Source organism: Mytilus californianus, unplaced genomic scaffold (genome assembly GCF_021869535.1).
Source record: "Mytilus californianus isolate M0D057914Y unplaced genomic scaffold, xbMytCali1.0.p SCAF_98, whole genome shotgun sequence".
NCBI classification, from domain to species: Eukaryota; Metazoa; Mollusca; class Bivalvia; order Mytilida; family Mytilidae; genus Mytilus; species Mytilus californianus.
Genome location: NW_026262754.1, coordinates 43,540 through 62,823, shown reverse-complemented (window position 1 = coordinate 62,823; position 19,284 = coordinate 43,540). Strand labels below are relative to the sequence as shown.

Genomic DNA, 19,284 nt, shown 5'->3' with positions numbered 1-19,284 from the left:
CAATATTGCATGTATACATTTCAAGTATTTACATTCTTTCTTCTACAATGTGAATAGCTGTAAGTGGAATTGTTCTAACTTGAATTTACAAGTATTTTTGTATATGCTTTGCCTTGGTGAAAATCTGGCCACTATGATTTTTTTTTTATAATTATCAAATCAATGTATTCATTCTGGTACTTTAATCATGACTTTATTAGTCTAAAACATGAATACTTACATATCTCCTTTAACACAATTGTGTTCTTAGCACAACAGTCACAATGACTGGTACTGTTGCATGCTGGTGGTGCCCTCAGCAATGGCATATTATCCTGGCCAAACAAATCAGTTTGCGAGTTCTCACATACTTCCTCTTGGCTATCCTAAAACATTATTATATATATATATATATCTATTAAAAGCAAAAGTTTACAATGCATTTTTTTATAATTGATATTTACAAAATATTAGTTTTAATCAATTAAGTACAAACAAGAATAATTTATACCCCCCCCCCCCCCCCCCATTTTCCTACAGTAAACCAAAAAAACAAAAAGTGTCTTTTTTTATGAATAACAATCTGTTACAAATACAATTTTTAAAAATGAGTTGCCAAATTTTTAATTCCAAACAATTTCCGAATTTATATCAGAGCTTATTTACAATCTTACCTGATAGTTTGACATAGTATTTAATTTGACAGAACTGTTCTTTTCTGTATTCTTTTGACAGCGCAGTGTTGTCGTCTGTATATGACGTCACGCGCTCAGTTGAACGTTTTAAAACACGCTCGAGTAATATTAAACATTCAAGCACCTAAATGACAATGATTTCGTGAATGTCAACAATGTTTTCTCGCTACCGATCATCTAAGTTTACAGAAAAAGAAATCACCTATAAATGTGAAGACTGTACCTACGGGACAGACAAGAAATCAAACTTCGTGAGACACCTAACATCGTCCAGACATAGGCAACTAGGAACAAATAATGGCTTACGTACAGAAGGCACAGATCAGCCTGTCTTCACAGTGCAGGATCATGAGGATGACAACATGACAGATCAACACCATGAACATGTCCAAGCAGATGAATCTGATGCTGATATTTCCGAGGTCGATGAACCTACATTTCCTGAAGATGAATCTGATATAGATGAGGACATTTCCGGTGATGAGTACCACACAGCCACACACGTCGAATCAGATTTGGAATGGTTTCCATTTATTTCAAAACTACATTTTTTATTATCAGTACTATATAGCTCTAAGACCCATAGAGTGGTGAGTATTTATCATTTTCTGCATGGTTCCACCTCTCCATATATTTGATAAATACTTTAAACTATGCAACAACTTTACAAATGCATGTCTATAATGTGACATGTTTTAGTGAATACTGACAATCTGTATTAGTTTAATTTGTTTAAAAAGGGGGGGGGGGGGGGGGGGGTACATGTAAGGTTTATCAGAATTGTATTCAAATGGACTGAAAATTACCATATAAATATAAAATTAAGAAGATGTTATTTGCTTGTCAATGAAACATTTTTCACCAAATGATGTAGAAGTTACATTGTAAGCAAATATACCTATGTGGGTCAATGTACATTTACAGCTATCAACAATTTAGAAAAAAATTTTTATAACAGTCATTCCTTATAATTTTATTCTATATTCCATTTTAAATCATAGTAAATCATGAGAAAACTTTGATGAATTAAAGTCTGTAACCATGGACTTTTTATACTACCGATAGTAATATACCAGGACAAATTTATCACTTACACTTACAGGACATTTAATAAAAACATTTTCAAAATATTATGTAAAAAATGTATATGCATGTTTTGAAAATTTTAAATTAAACTTAGGATGTGATAATTTAGATTACTTGCATGATTTTTCTTTCAGAGTGATGAAGTTATGACATTTTTTCTCTTCATTTTGAAAGAATGTGGCACTCAGAATGTTCCACCACTAGCCAAAGTAAAGAGCTATTTACAAGAAAAGTTTGAAATGGGAGAAATGATTCAAAGGGTAAAACTTAAGACTGTAACTAGAAAATACTTAAAATCTTTTTCAGTAACTTCGGCAGATTTATCCACAGTTAATGATGTTTTTACCTATATCACTATCAAAGATATTTTAAGCTCTATTGTTCTCATTTCGTAAGCTGTAGATGGGAATATTCTAATTCAATTTGTTGTAAACTATAATTTTCATTGGATGTTGACATATGTTTTTGAAGAGTTAGATTCCACGTTCTACCAGTCCCTCACTAAGAAAGCTACCATTTTGCGACATTAAAATCTACATTTAAAGGCTGAAGCTTAAAATACAATACAGTTATCTCCTAAATGTATTTCCATTAATTAAAAAATGCACGTCATGGAATGCGTACATTACCATGATACATCAGCTTGTATCCATATCTTTGACCTCTATGAAATAAATTTTCTCAACAATTTACAATTTACAATTTTTGTTTAACATAAAAATAGAAAAAATTGTGTATTTATTGTAGCATGAGGACGCACAGGGTAACATAAGTTGGACAATAAAACCATCAGCTATGCTCCGACTACACCTAGCAAATACAGATACTGCAAACAGAATATCCAGGTGAGAAATTGCTATGCTGAAAAAAGTTAACTTGATAAATGGAAAGTAGTTCATCACTCAAAATTATTTTTTTATGAAATGTACAAAAATTAATATCGCATAGTTATATATGTATAGTCAAGTCAAACAAAGGTTTAACCTCAAACTAATTGCAAAAGAAAATGTTTTAGTCTAAATCTAATATTAGTATAAAGCCCCCATATACGCAGAAAAAAGTCCCATAAAATCTACCTTGAGGAAAACTCAAAATCAGCATTTTTAATTTCCTATGGAAATTAACATTGGAAAGGGAAGATAACTGGTCAACTAATGAATTACCAAATCTAGGTTGAAGCTTGATAAAAGATATGAAAACAACTTTAGAGATGTTTGTTATACTCTAAAGATGGCTAAAATGCCAAGAATCAATACATTCTGCTGAATATATAGAAGCGGTAAAGTTATAATTTTGTATCAATTTTTATTAATATTTCTGCCTTTTTTGCATAGTTATCTCCCATTTCAATGCAAATCTCCATAGGAATTTTAAAATCTAGATTTTTTAGTTTTTCTTAAGTTATATTTTGTTGGACTTTTTCAAAGCATGCAATTACTGCCTAGTAAATGACTTAGTACATTATTGTATTGATAAGAGATCTGCTTAAACATGCAACTATATACCAATTATAAACAGCTAGGGAAGGTGTGCAAAAATGCAGGCCCTTTTTTATAGTCCAGTAGTCACCCACACTATGTTTTTTTTCATGTAAGCTGTAGGCATGTAGTGTTTAGTATACAGACATTATTTTCATTAAAGCTTATTTGTACTATAATAAAATTATATTTTTACATTTAGATATCCTACGGTTGAAACCAGTAGTCAAACAGTTCACCAGGCCTCAGGCAATAAATGGAAATCAATGGAATTTCATTGGGCAATTAACAAAGAAGGACAACAATTCATGAAAGGGGCGTTCATATCATTCAGTGTCAGAGGTCAAATTGTTTATGGGAAAATTATGCAATTCCTTGAAAATTTGTTGGTAATATTTAGTATAATACTTTTGAGTAATGTGTTTAATATTTAAACCAAATTTTGTAAAAATCTAGGTAAAGATGTGACAACTGTGCAGCACAATTTTTTTTTATTAAGTATTCTAATAAGTATGAATAACTTTTGAAAACAGTTTTAATTTGTAGTTTTTATCCACCTCTGTGATTTATAGGCGTTATAGGTATTAGATCATATTAATAATAAAATATTCCCTATGTGTCAAGATTGCTAAACAGTTACAATAATTTTTCATTTCCTCCAATATTAATCAATTATTTTAAATAAAGAAAGTACAAATATTGATGTAATTTGATTTCTTTCAGGATGATTGAATGTATGTCAAAGTTTCAGTTTATTTAGACAAAACACACAGAGTATTAACAGATGAACATGTGGAGAACAAGTAAGCATTGTGTGTCAATAGTTGGATGAAAATAAGCATACAATGCTTTATCCTGTAATTAGCCAACTATTGTACAAATAACAGGTATACAAATAACAGGTATACAAATAAATTTTTGCTTTATTTGTTCTTGTACAAATAAAGTTTCCTGGTACCCCACTATCACATTGAGCAAGCAGGTAATGTGAATATTTCTGTTTCCTAACCAGTTCATTTTGGGGTCCTCTTCGCAGTCCGCGTTTCAACTATGTCGATTTCTTTGCGAAATTAGAGACAATGATTTTGATTTTAATATCTAAAGTTTCAAGTGTTGGGAGTAATTTCAGGAAAAACTCAATTAAAGCCTCGCTTTTCATCCTGTTTCTAAAGCTCATACAAATAAATTTTATATTTTCCAACAACATACATAAATTGTATATTTATCTACCTGTCTTTAACTGAAAGAAGCAACCTTTTTATACGACCACAAAAAGTAAAAATTTCTTGCTCGTATATTGGTATCACGTTGTTGTTGTTGTCGACGGAAGACAGATGGTTTCCGGATAATAACTTGAGTATAAGTTAATAGAAATCAGTAAAATTTCAACACAAGATTTATAACCTCTAAAGGAAGGTTGGGATTGATTTTGGGGGTTATGGTCACAACTGTTTAGGAATAAGGGGCCAAAAAAAGAGACACAAACAAGCATTTTTGTAGTTTCCAGACAATAATTTTTATGATGTATTTAAATGGGTAATTATGGTTGCAAACTCCATTAGAAATTTGAATTGAGATACTGACCATATCTTGAGGGAAAGAATTTTTTTTGGGAATAAGGGAAAGGTGGAGGTAAAAAAAATTGGAGGGGATGACAACTTTTCTCATTTCAGATTTTTCATTTTTTTTGGGGGGGAGGGGGGGGGGGAGGTCAATTCGCAACAGCATAGCGTATTGCACAAAAGCAAAAAATTGAATATAAATTCAAATCATATAACCAATTTGAAGGTATATTTTACTTCAGTTATTCTGTGTTAGAAACCTATCATCCGTCAAAAATTTAATTACAATCCAAATACAGACCTGTATCAAGCGTGAACATCGTGTCCATTTTGACCTCAACTTTTCAGGGTTGGACATCTGCGGTCGTATCCAGCTGCGCTCAGCGAAGCAATTTATTGAATTCTGGAATGTACAATTATCTTTTAATTATTATATAAATCTTTTTCTTGGAAGATGGCTCATTGTGTACATAATATGTATTTTACTTCATTTATATTAAATGTCAAGAATAAACTAGAACTAGAAGTGCAACATGTTAAAGTTTGTTTTTCACTTGTAGTTGTTTGGTAAAGATGGATAAATATCGCACAGTACCCCTTGATGACTGTCAAATATTTGATGTATCTAATATTAGATCATTTAAAGAAGTTTTAAATGGGGAATTGAGTTATGTCTCAAAAGAGGTATGTATACAAGAAGCATATGCATTATGTCTCATTGTCATTTTTTATCAACTTCTATCTTTTCCATAATTCTGTATAATTGAAATACAATTATTTTCAATGTTCATACTATTTTGTTGCTACAAAATTATTGTACAAGTATATTTGAAGAATGTTCATTTCAAATTCAGTACAACTCCAACCTCTCTTTTTTACAGTTACTTGTTGATCGCTTTCATTTTGGTTATTATTACCCTAGATCTAGAGATACTGTTATTTCAGGCCTTAGAACTTTTAATGTATTTTTTTTGTGTATGATTTGATATAGGTTACTTGTACAGCTGATGCGAATTGAAAAAGGACGAGGCCAAAGAAAAGCTAAATAAATTAAAAATAAAATTTTTGTATATTATGATTTAGATCTTGATGAATAGTATAAGGTCTGAAGACTTTATCTTCCTCAAGACCTCTTTTGATAAATTTAATCCATATGAACTCAGGGGCGGATTGAGGATTTTGGAAAGGGGGGCGTAAAAATAAAGTTCGCAGAGCGGAGCGAGGCGAAAACATTTTTGGTCCTTGTTTTGGCTAAAAAACATAAAATAAGTGTAAAATGCATTTTATAGTTAAAGTGTAGGGTTTGGACATTTTTGGTGCGGTATTCTCTCCATTAACTGTCCATTATGAAATGATTGAAGATCCAAAGCTATGTACTAATTAATATATTTGATGTGGGATTTGTCAGTAATAAATGGACATGGCAAATTCTCGTTTGTTGTATGGTTAGTTAGCATAACCTCACAGATTTCTTGTTGTAAACAAGATATACGGCTATTCAATGAAATTTACAATATGACCGACACGAAGAAAGACAAACAAGCAATTTTTATCCAAATGTTTGGTTGAAATGTTTCAACCAACAAGGTAAGTGAGGGGTTCCAAATCAACCAAAGGCTACGAATGAGTCGGAAATGACAATGAAGTTGTGAATGACGGTCGACACATGGAGACATATAGGCCACACCCAGCAGGCAGGTTGCAGCCGGGCCTTGAAAAAAGTATTCAGTATATCAGTTCGGCGAAACAGACATTCCGGTCAGATATGAGATTCACATGCAACCCCCCCAAAAAAGTTACGCCCGTTTTTTATTCATCATGTTCATTTAATGCTAAATAATTTTGTTGAAAATATTTTTTTCTAATAGCAAAAAAGTGGACAAGATTATTGTTTTCAATCCAGATAAGGCCAGAATTTTTGTTTAAGGCAAAAATCAGGGTCAGAATTTTTTCTCTAAAATATCTCAGACTGCCCCCTCAAATCAGATGGTCCGTACCTTAGACTTTAAATCTATATATAGAGCTTACTGATTGGGGATCACTATTCAGCAATGTTATTAATAGGCTGGGGTGTGTGGGGTTAAACATGTTTTCGTAGGTAAATAATATTGCTGTGGAACTTTCATCAGAGTGTAATAGAGTATTACTTTCTGTTTGGTAGAATTGTGAAAGAAAAGTCAATACGTTCTTGCTCAATACTTTGTCGCTTTGAAGGCGTCATTCTTGTCATCCTCAGCCTAAGCAATGTGTTACTGTAATTTGAATTTCAAAATGACTGAGTGACGTTTTTTTCGACGTACTGGTCAACTCCACCGTAGCGAATCACATGACTTTGACATAATCAATAATATATTACAGTAAATACGAGCGAAAAATATCTTCATAAGTAAAGAATTGTCGCATAAAATTTAAATACACAGGAAATGGCAAAGTTCGCGAAGTCTAGTCTGATTAATCATTTTACAAAAAAAAAAAGTGCAAGCAAAGGGGGGGGGGGGGGGGCGTACTCCCTCTACGCCCCCCTCTGGATCCGCCACTGTATGAACTTGACCCAGCTCCTCCATTTGCTCATTATCAATTTATGATGAATTATTAGCAACATGTCAGTAGTTGACCTATTCATACTTTTAAAAAAAAAATCAATCTATATAATCATATACATGCTGTATATTTCATCCCATTTATTCAGGAAAAAGAGGGAACTTTGCAATGTTCAACTTTGTGGAGAGGCTTGCCGGTTGTTTCTGTGCCAATAAACCTTTTTATGGATGACTTGTCTGCAAATCAGTCTAGAAGATGGGCACCTTTACATGCTGTACAAGGGCAGATTTCTGGTCTTCCACTTGATTAAAAGAACAAAGGCAAAAGTGTGATGTTTCTTGGGCTATCAGATAAAATGTCCATGTTAGATCTTATGTCACCAATATGTAGTGACATTAAACAATGCAAGCAGTAGGTATTATTTAAGCATCCACATTTTCAGAAAAAGTACAATTTGATTATCTGTTTGTAAACAAAAACAAAACAAAAAGGCACATGTGCCATATAAAGGAGTAGGTTCAAATATAGATTAAGAAATGGCCTCTTCCATACAGGCCCAGGTATCATCCAGAGACCCCCATATCATCCTGAGGTGTAAGTCGATGGTTGAAATGGGTTGATATGGAAAAGAATGTGTTAATCTTTTTTATCATCAGACGGTCGGATGGCAAGCAAATCTGAAGTCTCTTTCGATTTAATCTGTAGGGGACTCAAAAGGGTTTGAAGATTGACCCATTCATTTTATTTCTTTTTGTCAACTTTAACAAAATATTACAAACTTTATCTGTGATTATAAATAGTTGTGATATTGTAAAGAAAAATATTGTCTATGAAATTTACAGATATGTCCTTCAGTATAATATTTCAGGTTTATCAAGCATTATAATTTGTTCCACCTTAAAAATATATTTAGATAAGTACAAGATGGAATTTTGTCAATATATATATATTTTAACTATATGTGTTTTTCAGGTTTGGAATTGGGACATATGATGCAGTCCTAAAACAAAAGGTGATAATGATAACTGATATATCACTTATTGTGACAGACTACCAGATGATGAGTTTGGCATGTAACCACTTGGGTCCATCTGCAAACAAATTTTGTCCAAAATGTTTTGTAAGTGTGGCTTTTAGAAAGTATTGTATTCATAATGATTTTTGATACCTTTAAATTATATCAACTTCCTGTATTAAATTCTGGTTGTTTCTTGGGTGTGCACATTCTTTTCAGTTTAGTATATATACATTGAATTTTGACTTAAAACTATCAAAATCATGAAATTTTACAAAACATACAAATTTTGTGCTGGTTTGTTGTCAAGGTCACTTGATAATTGAGAAATATGTTTTTTAGAATATTTATGGTAACTTTTCAGTTTTCACTTATATTTGGGGCAAAAAAAAACCAAAGGCCCTTACTCCTTTTAATGAAATACTTCAAAATGAGTTCATAAAGACGTTTTTTTTTTATCTATTGTTATAACCAAAATAATTCAGGCTGATGATTCAGATCCATTCAAGAAATGGGATATGAGAACAAAAGAGGCAACATCAAGAACCATGGAGAGAATAAAGCTGCATGCGGATAGGACGACAATGCAGAGACAAACTGGAGTCAAAGAATATGACAATTGTTTATGGGATTACCTAGATACCCACAAGTATGTTAACTCATTTTTTGTTGGAAAATTGATATGAATAGAAATCAGCAGAATATATTTTTGATATTTACAAGCATTTTTCATAGATAAATTTAGATCACATTGAACTCAAAATCAATGTTCAAAGTTTAAATTGTATTTTGCAAATAATTTAACATGTTATTGAAAATATCAATATTCTTTGAACAACTTTATAGCTTGTTGCGTAAGCTTTCTTGTATTCTCAGCGGCTGCATTTAACATAAATTCTTGATATCTTCTTCTGATAAACTCGCAAATACTTTTTTGTCTGCTGCGGCGCTTCCTCCATGGTTGTTATGTGTGACGTCATGACGTCATAAATCTAAATTTAGCAACAGATTTCTTATATTGACCACCAATATACATATAAATAGAAACATAGTGTCAATATAAGTAAAAATAGAAACAAGGCTTCAGATACGTAAAATAACTTATGAAACATGGGATCGTCATATCCAATTCAATGAAAACAGTAGAATGCTACACCATATGATATATTCACAAATAAATCTAGCCATCATAGAATACTTGTCAACATGGCAGACAATATCTTCAAATGTCTTTCTAATTGCTATCAGAGTTATCAGATCTACTATTAGTCTATTGAGAGCCTTTTTAAACTGATGTACATTGATCTAGAAGATCCACACATGCTAGTTCTTTAATTAATCAAATGTTATATACTTTAATTCATATTTTATTATGCAAATAACTTTTTCAGGGACACACCAATAGGAATTCTGCACTTCTTATACCTAGGCTTAGCAAAGCAGTTAATAAAAGTGAGTATATAGAAGGGTAAACAAATGGCAAATTGTCTGTGAGAAACAAATCAAACATTTGTATAACTCTAGGAATATTAGAAATGATGTAAACTAACTGTATTTGTGTCGATAGTTGTTTTCAATAGGAAGTTTATTGTTAATTTTGTGTTTTGTTTGTAATATGATGAATAAAACTTAACCAGAGTCATATTATATGGTGATTTATACCTAGATTGTTAGAAGGTAAACTGTGTCAGTTTGGCACAGTAAACACCATGTTTTGTCTGTGTGAAGATGTTACAATAAAGTTATCTCCTGAAAAATAGATGAGTTAAGTGCTAAAAATTTAGTGTTGTAGACAACTCAACACACATACAAATGTTGCTAAAATCTAAATCATTAAAAATTTATTATTCAATTTTAAATCTTTTGAAAGATATTATGTTAGTTTGGGGCAGAAAAGATATATGAGAAAACCAATCTTAAGATATTTCAGGTGGGTAACAAAGTGTCTTATTTAAACAATTGCTTGATGTCAATCAACCAATCAAAATTTACCATTCACACCAAATAATTTTATTCTTTATTAACAGTTTTCCTTGGATGCCCTAAATGAGCATCAGAAAAATCTTCTGGAATTACATCTTGACAGCATTGATCAGTCTGGTTTTAGTTATAGAATCCATAGAAGCTTTTTCAAATATATTGACAGTCGACAAGGGAAATATTACAAACATTATGTGAGTATTTTAAAAATATTGATGGTTCAAAATCATCCTTGAAGACCAATACATATGCTTAAACTAACCACCCAAAGCTGACTAAGGATAAACACGACTGTAGGAAAACTCATACAGGATTAGTATGAACTATATGTACACAAAATTTCAAAGTTCTAGTAAGAAGTTTGTGGACTGGAGTGACAAAGAAACCTGTATTTGAAATCCATCTTCAGCCGAGGATAGCTTTCACAAGCTGCCCTTTTCATGGCCACTAATATTTAACAAAAAGAGTCTTTATTTGTTGTACATATGTATCATTTTTAGTCATAAAATAGTGCTGTAAAAAAAGTGTTTTGACAAATTATTAGGGAAGGGCATAAAAGTGATTAAAACTTTCACATTTGTATGTGTCTGTCCCAATTTTTGAGCATATACTGCAGATATTTTTGACAACACTTAGAAATGACTTTTTTTTATATTTTAGCTTCAAATAGCAGTCTTAAACATGGAATATGCAGGATTGCCCAAGAAATATTTGTGTGTTTTAGAAAAACTTGCAATGGTATGTCAATAACTCATATATCATAAATACAGCTATCATTACCCAAAACTGTTCATACCTTTTGATTTCTTTTGAGAGATAAAAATATACTTCTTTCAGGTCAATATATCCTTTTATCATATATTTAGTACAAAATACAGCAATTTTGTATATCTATTAAAGTTTCTTTCTTCCAGTCTGTATCACCTACCCTGTATCGCATATCCCGTATCGCATAGCTAAACCATTATCGCATACCCCTTATCGCATACCTGGCATGACGTCATAATTCAAATGACGTCAACGTTTGACCTATGACGTCCAGTTTTTGTATTTCCTGGCATTGGAAAAAAATGAGTTCCCACATAAAAAAGAAATGTCCTATCATATCATCTAAAATCGATATTTTTCCAAAAATTATTACCCAGTAACTTTACAAGCGATTTTTATAATAAAAATAAAGATACAATAAGGTGTAGAAATATCTGACATTTATTTGGTCATAATTTTCGTGAAGTTTGTTTTCATAACCTAATGGATTAAACACAAAAGCAAATTTTTACTATTTTAATTTGGTTAGAATAGATAGCAAACTTTTCAAGAAATATTTTTCTTGCTGTTCACCTCGTCAGAAAATTATAATGATCATGAATAATATCATCGCCAAATAAACAATAAAACTTTAAACATTTCTACATCTTATGATATTTATTTGATAAATATTAATTTTAGTTGACATAATAGGACAGTATCATTAGTGGATGCATTTTAATACATGGTCTTTAACGTATATTGAGAATGAAATAAGGTTATAGGGGACATTACGATGTGGATATTAAGCAAATAAGGAAGTCTATAAAAAAAAAGTCAGCTGGAAAAATACAGGAAAATCATAATGGTCTTTTCTAGCTTATAATTTCGGACGATTTAAAAAAAAATGGATATCCCATGAATCTGATTCTATTAAAATATACGATAAACAGAATAATACATGACAAAATCCGTATCGCATGCTGTATCACAACTCGACCAATATCAGCCCTCGGGACCTTCGGCCCTCGGGACTGATATTGGTTTCTCGTGGTGATACAGCATGCGATACGGATTTTGCCATGTATTATTCTATATGTATCGACCTCATATAAATAATATTGTATAATATAATTAATTCATATATTTTAACTAACTAGATTTGTTCAGGACTAGTCACAAGTTAAACTATATTTTTGAAGGTAGATAGAAAACAGTGGATAGCAAAAGGCATATTGCACAGTTATTTTTATATTATCAAAAAAACTGATATACTTTGTGACGTCATGTAATGAATTTCATGATATTGTTAAAAGTTTTAAAAAGTGTATATTTATGACCGATTATTTAAAGAAAAAATCTTCAAATATATCAGATGTACAAAAATAACATAAAAAATAAATGAAATGAAAACTAATATGTTATTATTGTTTAGGAGACAATATGGAATAATAAAATTCCATCAAAATCATCTAATAGAATAACTTACACTGACGATTTTGTCGGAAATTAATAATACAACAATTATAAACTTTGAATGAGGTCAATACATGATATATCGACCCACAGAAGTAAAGAGACCTCAGACTTCGTCCTCAGTTAATATACTTTTTTCAGGTCAATAGCTCCTTGTATCAACCTCATACAAAGGCTATAATTGTATAGTATCAACCTCATCAAAAGTCAACAATTGTATAATGACATATCAGATATGTTTCAAATTTGGTTTTGATTGCATCTGTGAAAAATATCAAAATATTTTGATTTTCAAATGTTCTGAATACTCTTTTTTGACAGATTTCAAAACATATGATTAAAAAGGAAAACACAGTTAAGATAGAACAGGAATTGGATGAATATCTTAATATATTGAAACAGAATATTCCAGAGCTAGGCAGAAAAAGGAAAACACACTTATGTGTACATCTGGTAAAGTTATAAGTAGTATAATTTATTAACAGATATAGTACATTGCATAAAGAGTTTATGTTAAAGAGACGAGGACCAAGTTGTAAATCCTTATTTTACAACTTGATTTTCATGAATTAATTATTTTAAGATGTTGATAATAAATAATGTTATTACTAACACAAATTCTAACATATGTCATAATTTTTATATGGATTCAGATTGGAACAGTATGTAACAGTGTCTTTTTTGTTTATTTAAAAAAGAAGATGTGGTATGATTGCCGATGAGACAACTCTATACAACAGACCAAATGACACAGAAATTAACAACTATAGGTCACCATACAGTCTTCAACAATGAGCAAAGCCTGTACTGCCTGGTTAGCTATAACAGGATTCTATTGGTCTCTTTTTAGTTTTAATAACCTTTTCAACAAATTTGTATTACTGTACATTATGAAATTAGTAGGTGCATTTATTATTTTTTAATTACTGATTACCAGTAAAAAAGTGACCCCTACAAATTTAATGACAAAAAATTTGAAAGTAAAATTATGAATTTAAGTTTTTATTATCAATAACAACTATATATACAGTTGATTTTGGAGTTACAAATATTTTGGCCTCAGACATCACTGAAGAGACATAAATTGACAAATTTACATTGGATGCAGTAATATGAGAATATTTTATACAGCTAATATTGTAAATCAATGAATTAATTACTGATGAAATTCGATAAAAAGAGGGATAAATTATATAGATTTAACCTTTTTAGGCTGATGATATGGAGAGGCATGGCCATCCACTGCAATATGCTGAAGATGGATTCGAGAAGAACCACAAATCTGTCAGGAGTAGTATTGCTCACCAAAATGGTCACGCAAGATCAAGGGATACAGCCTCACAATTCGTCAATAATGAGTTAATGGGGCATGTAATTTCAGGAGGATTTATGCCAGATTCTCAAAACTGGTAATTGTATTCTGTCCATCTGTGTCCATCTGTTAATTTAAATAAAAAAAATACCTGATTCTTGCAATTAGTTTAATTGATTACATAGTCCTGTTTCTAATTAATAAGGCTTATAAATGATTAAATGAAATCAGTTTTCACTGTCAACGACTCACATTTATACTGAAGAAACATTACATATGCAGGTTTATAGTAATTGGGTTTTATAAAAAGCTTTTTTTAATATTTTTTTGTCTTCAATGCAGCAAGAAAATCCTGTCCCTGGAGGTGGGCCTCAGCTGGCCCTAAATAAAAATGTGTTCCAGTTCAGTGAAAATGGATGTCATTACTAAACATACATGACATATAAATGAACTAAAATTTAAAAACATACAAGAATAAAAAATGAGGCTCCTGATTTGGGATAGCGGGGATAATGTAATTATTTTCAAATTGTCCGATTAAATTTTGTTAACATTGGAGTATTTGATAAGAATTTTATAAAGATAAAAATCTGATTGGCAACAATTTTCCATGAGATAATACTGTTTTAGAAAATTAATATTTCAATGAGAATGTCTGCTTTTACACAAAAAAAGATTGTTTTTGTTGGTTTATAAAATAAGTTGTTTTCTGCATTAAAATTGAGAATACTGTTAGAAATTTAAAATAATGAACAAAGTTTTAAATCTATGGCTTTTTTAATATGAAAGATGTATTGATGCTTTTAAAACAGGTATAATGCATTTAAGCTTGTTGTTAAAAGGATATTCATGGAATTTCTTATTTTTGGTGTTTATTTTTAATTTTGCATTTTAGGAAATGTGCTGCTGAAAGATAATGGGATTTGGAAAAAATAAAAAAATTCTGAATTTCCTAGGAATGGCTAGCAGCCAATTTGAGGAAAATCTGTATGGATTGAAGAAAATGGTACGAAGACCAACAGTGGTAAATACATTTTATATAAATCTGTGTATTGCCTTTGTAAAGATTAATCCAGTGAGTCAGATAAATTCCTTCTTTTCTTATATGAAAACAAATGATTTCTATAAGTCTCACTTGGAACCCTTGTTTAAAATTTTGACAATTTCGGTCATACAAATTTGATGTAATTTGAACTGAATAATCAAAGACTTAAAAATGTTTAACTTTATAAGATTTTACAAAATATCACTAAGAATCAAAATATCTGCATCTATACAAAGAATGAAGCAATGAAACTTTAACTAATTGTCTTAATAGCTTAAGTTTATACTCGAGAGACTCAGAGAGGCAGAAACACTAAAAGAATATTTCAAACTGAAAAATCACAAGCAAACTGACAATGCCAGAAAAAAAACCACAAAAAAGACAAACAGCAAAACACAAAAGGAAACTAAAGACTGAGCAACACAAACCCAACCAAAAACATAAGTTGATCTCAGGGGCTGAAGAAGTGTACCATAAGCAGAATTTTCTCCACATGCAGCACCCACCTTTTTGATTATATAAGTACAAATCAGAGGTTAGATCTAAATCAAAAGATCAAATTCGACAAAAAAATTTGTATAAATTTAGAATATACTTTTATTCATATTTCAGGCGTTATATGTCGTGTGGATTTCAAATTTCAAATGAGCTGACATAGTATACACTATTTTCACTGTCACTTTTAAAACTGATAATTCAATAATTATTTATATACTTTTGCAGAATGGTGATGATTTAATGAATAGATACGAAGTGCAGATTCTGCAAGCAATCATCAATTGTGGTGGCCATCCAGGTTTGCTTGGGAGTAATTATCTGAAATTATCAGAATACAAGTCTTGTTTAACCAAGCAAGGGGAGACTGCCAAAGTGGACAGCTTTGTTCTATATCATGTGGATGAAGATGATACAGTATGTTTTTATTGGGTTATTTTCAGATAGAAAAAAATAAATATTGGGGCAATAATGTTTGATCTAAGAAATAATTCCTTTGTGTCATGCTGTATGCTCATTTTAACATGGGTAGGCATTATATTTGTCAGTATTTTACACTGAGCTTTAGTGAGGTGTGAAATATGGTCAATTATAATGCCTACTCATGTGAAAATGATCATAGAGCATGACATTAAGGAATTATTTCGATTCAAATACATAGACAATAGTAGTATACTGACTTGACATATAAACGATATAAGGATGAGGCTTAGAAACGTGGAAATGCGAGGCTCTGGCAAGTCTTTTCCTTGTTTTGGGCGGAAATCCTTTTATCACAGGTAAATTTGCTCTTTCTGCAAGCACTCTATTGTTAATAAAAATTTATGTCCCTCATATGGGAGATAACAAAAAAAGGAGCTCTAATTACAACGGGAATTTGGAAATAGTTTATTGCATGCTGAGAAATGTACTTTTTATTTTTTTTTCATTTTGTTTTTACAACAATGAAGTTTAAATAGATATAGTAAGATGTGGTATGAGTGCAAATGAGACAACTCTCCATCCAAGTAACAATTTATAAAAGTAAACCATTATAGGTCAAGGTTCGGCCTTCAACACGGAGCCTTGACTCACACCGAACAGCAAGCTATAAGGGGCCCCAAAAATTGCATGGAAGGAATGAATGTACTGAGATTATAATTAAGCCAGTCTTACTTGTGCACAAGCATCCCCTTTTCCATCTCAAGACCAATTAGAAATTAAATTAGATTAACAAAAATATTCTTACAATAAAATATGCTTAATATTCGTATTTATCGGCAATTAGAACATTTTCCCTATGATCTCACTGCCTAATATTTTCATTATCATAGACAAGACTTGATACTCGAAAATATTCGGCAATGATGTCATGTATCAGTGCAGTAACCTTACATGATCTTGTCCATCCGCTTCAATTTTTCAATGAAATGCACACGACTTCATTGATATTCGCATGATATTCTTGCTGATGAAGTCAGTATCAAAAACAAAAATGCCATTATTCTATATATAATAAGAAGATATGGTTTGATTGTTGAAGAGACAACTATCCATCAGAAGAGTTCAAAAGACAAAGACAAAAGCAATTACAGGTCACAAGAAAAACAGATACTTTGAAGTCATGTACTAAAAGCCATGACATGAAAAATTTAAAAAAAATGAAACAAAAAAACAAACAGTTATTTGTACCAATACAATTTTTGAAAAATATATATAAAAATATGAACCACAAATCTGATGAACCAAAGACAACCACTGAATTACAGGCTCGTATCTTTGGACAGGCAGTTTAACAATTTGGAGAGATTCATTTTTTTTATTCTTATACAACATACTTCTTAAGCTTTTGATACAAAGCCATGGTCTAATTCCAATAAAACATGGGCTGCACGTGATTGACGTCACAATTGAAATTTTAACGTCAGTTGAATTTTGAACACCAGAGATCAAACTGGACATTTTTGTTGGTGTTGCTCGCTAGTAAATTTAATAAAAACATTCTTAAAGTAAGTTTAAATGTGTCTGTTCTTTTTTTATTGTCAAAATGTTGATTTCTATAACTTTTTTGGTTCTTCTAATCAAAATGGCTACATTTTAAGTGTGTATAATAGGTCCACTTATTATTAAAAAAGTTCCCAAAATTCCCATTAGAATCGAAATAATTCTATTATGCTATGCTCTATGCTCATTTTAACATGGGTAGGCATTATATTTGTCCACATTAGATATTGACAAATACAATATGTTTAACCCCGCCGTATTTTTGCGCCTGTTCCAAGTCAGGAGCCTCTAGCCTTTGTTAGTCTTGTATTTTTTTTTTATTTTAGTTTCTTGTGTACAATTTGGAGTTTAGTATGGCGTTCATTATCACTGAACTAGTATATATATTTGTTTAGGGGCCAGCTGAAGGACGCCTCCGGGTGCGGGAATTTCTCGCTGCATTGAAGACCTGTTGGTGACCTTCTGCTGTTGTCTGTTCTATGGTCGGGTTGTTGTCTCTTTGACACATTCCCCATTTCCATTCTCAATTTTATAGAGCATGGCATGAAAGAATTATTTCTTAAGTGAACTGGCAACCTTTACCTAAAATGGGACAGCACAACATAAGAATAGACTGTAAATATCAGTTGCAGAGGCTTGACTGAATTGATTGGTACAAGGCTTGGTAGAAGGCCCCAGAAAAACACCCTGTAAAAACAATCGTTCACCAGTGTATAACTAATTCAAAAATACACCATATTCTGCAGTAAAATATTTTTAATTTTATTTACTAGGATAAAATTGGACAGATTGAGAAGTTGATTGAAATTTCATGGAAAGGTAATAACCACCAGATGGTTTTGTTACGGAAAACAAAACTGGTGCCATCCCTATCCACATTTCAGAATCTGACTACTGAAGCTTTGATGGATGTAATAACAGTATCAAGAGTTCTACAACCAGTGCATGTTATTCATGACTGTAAGGGTGGCAGATGTACTTTGAAAGAGGGCTCATTACCTAGCAAAGTTGAACAGGAGCAGCAAAATGTGAAATGCCAGTTCATCAAACACTCAACTGTTCACAATATTTTCATTGTCAATAAATGCAGAATTAGTCATTCTGTGGACAAATTTGTTATATGAAAATCATGTTTATGGCTGCATAGTTTGCTACATATCTGTTGTCAGATAAATTTTTGTTTGGATTGTTACTCTTAATACCTATCAGTCTGTTAAGCTAGTGAAAATAAGTAACAAATTATCACACATACAAAAAAAAGACAATTGATTTGACATGTAACTTTTTTTATTCTATTAAAGTTTTCCATATTGGAACATTCAAGATACACCATTTAGCATAGTGTTACAAGTGTTTAAGACATAAGTTATTATTTTGGTTATAGTTTTAACTTTAACTATTCCTAAATAATTTAATTTTGGATGTAACGTGTCTTCTGATTGGCTGACGTTGTTTTGTTTATCAGCTCATAGACATAATTTTGTCATGTGACCGTGACGTCATCAACGTTTTTTCATGGTTTACTCCGGTTCAAAATGGAATTTAGAACTAAATTATAAGAAATGACTGTAATATTTTTTCTGTCTAATATTCGAAATAACATTAAAAATGTTGTGCACACTTTAAAATAATCCGCTACGCGGGTTATTCAATGTGCACTACATTTTTGATGTTATTTCTTCATAGACAGAAAAAATATTACAGTCATTCCTTAAATGCAAAAATATATTGGATATTAAGTATTGAGCAACATATCATTAAAGATATTATGAATGCAAAAGTATTTACCGGTACAAAAATAATATAATGTAAGAGTGAATGAATTATAGCCCACTTAGTGAATGAATCTTTGATAACTGTAGTAAATTTCCCCCTAATATATCCCAAAAA

At 31.1% G+C, this 19,284-nt stretch overlaps 1 pseudogene; it reads left to right on the top strand.

The window, feature by feature from the left end:
* The first annotated feature begins 658 nt into the window (after positions 1-658).
* Positions 659-13,990, top strand: LOC127717280 (uncharacterized; annotated as a pseudogene).
* Positions 13,991-19,284: the final 5,294 nt, after the last annotated feature.